Genomic DNA, 2,168 nt, shown 5'->3' on the forward strand with positions numbered 1-2,168 from the left:
CGAGGGCCGAGTGCCAAATTGCCTCCCTTACTAGACACAGAGATCTTCGGGGGGCTTTCGTCTGACTTTAGGGGCCTCTCTCAGGAGAGCCTTTTAAACACCCCCCCCCCCCCCCCCCCCACCTATTCGTTGTCCCTTGCTCCTCGTTTCTCGAGGGCGGCGTGACAAGTTTACTCCACCCTCAACTCCACTGCAGCACTGCCGGCGCGCGGCCTCACGTCGTCGCAGGGCTCGAAGAAGACGTGAGCACAGGACGAGCTCGTCGGGCTCGTGAACGAATGACTGCAGGGAGTGCAGCGACAACCCCCTGGTCCTTGTGGTGGTGTGCTTGAATTGCCGCGCCGAGAGAATGGGCGCGACGTGCTCGTGGTGACAGGCGCTTCACTTTCTCCTCGTCGTTTCTCCGGGAAAGTAGGAGCAAAATAATGCGATGTGGATAGGGAGCACGAATGCGGTCGAGGTGCTTTGCCATGGCCGCCACGGAGCTCTCTGCACTTGCACTGCGCCAGCCGCCGGGGGCAAGGGACCAGAGCTAATGAATAGTAGTGCAGTAGTGCTATAAGACCAGTATATTACTAGCATAATACTAACCTGCAAAAAGTAGTTGTTATCTTGCTTTGACTTTACCCAAACATCCCCAATTATGCGGCCTGATGAAAGGACGGCGGACAGCAGAGACGAAATATTCTATCTGGCCGGATGAAATCGTCGCAAAGGCCAAGCAAGTTCCGAAGAGGCAGAGCAAGCCGGACGCGATGCTTGGCGTGGATTGGGGCATCTCGAGTGGCATTTTTCCTCCGTTGGGCCCAGCAGACATGCACCAACCCGGCCGTGATTCAAGGTGCGTCTGCCTGCAGCAACGAGCAGCAGCAGATCAAGCAAGGCAATGGCCACTTTGCTTTACCGGGCCATGAGTGGGGGAAATCCCCGGAACCTAAAGGCGGCGGCCCACATGGCGGTCACAAGATGGGGCGAGCCTCGGAGCCTGTTTGGCCGAGATGATGATTGAGCGCCGCGGGGACTGCATCGGACGTTAGCGGAGGCACGGAGCAAGCGTTGGGGAAGAAATCAACGGCGGATACATGAGGCGTGCTCGGAGACCGGGAGCCGGGAGGCCGTCGCCGGCGCCGGGCCACCACTAACGGTTCCCTTTCTAGGGCCGGGCGCCTGCGCCTGGGGCCTTTATCCTGTTCCCACTCTAACGAGAAAAACTGTCTCAACGCACGCCACTCGCTGCCGGCCACCGGCGCTCGCCAGGCCCACCGGTAAAGGTTAGCCTTGCTGCACTGGTAGAATAGTAAAAGTGACTGGAGTGTGTGACCGCAGTGCATGCGACCTCTGCCTGCGCCCATGCTGCAGTATATTTATGGCGGTGGCGAGGTGGTCTCGCTGCTCCGGCGAATAAATTCCGCCATCGGTGGCCGGTGGCCGGCGTACGGTCGCCCACCGGCGGTGATCTGGATAGTTCCCTCGCATCGGGTGCGTACGTGTCGGCTCCGGTCTGGAGAACAACGGCTTAATCAATGTGAGTGCACTGCTGCCGTGTAGGGAAGGGATCGCCTGATTTTTAAATTTAGACGCCCCAGCTAACATTGACCTGTGTCTCGTAGATTAGTCTCTGGCAAGGGTCAAGCATCATGCCGTGCAGAGACCAGAGAGAACCTAGCTCAGAAGTGAAGTGAAGTGAAGACAAAGGAGGGTTTGTGTGAACGGGGGTCCTCTGCGCACAGGGCACGTGAGTGCACGTTCGCGGGAATCTTTAAGAACTTTGCACACACGCATCTGGCAGCCGGGATAGCTTGTGTGAGAACGTATTTTGCAGCCGATGTGTCGCTGACAGCGCGGTCCACGGCTTGGGCCCCTCCTTATCCTAACCGGAACCGGTGAGCGAGTCAACAAGAAAATACGAGCCGTTGGGCCGACGGACTACGAGTGCGGAATTTGTACCCTTCCAATTTTGATTTGTTCTACTATGTAAATATGGCCTTATTTAGTTGCCAAAGTTTGAAGGTGCCAAATTACTGTTTCATCTCTGGTAGATATATCGGGAGCGACATCTACACTATTTGCTAATATTTGTTATCATTTAGCATTATGTTTGTCTGCACCATCATCTGCAAGGTTACTGATTGGATGATAAAGCTATTTCTTCCCTCTATGTACAGACT

This window comes from Setaria italica, chromosome IX (genome assembly GCF_000263155.2).
Source record: "Setaria italica strain Yugu1 chromosome IX, Setaria_italica_v2.0, whole genome shotgun sequence".
In the NCBI taxonomy this organism is placed as follows: Eukaryota; Viridiplantae; Streptophyta; class Magnoliopsida; order Poales; family Poaceae; genus Setaria; species Setaria italica.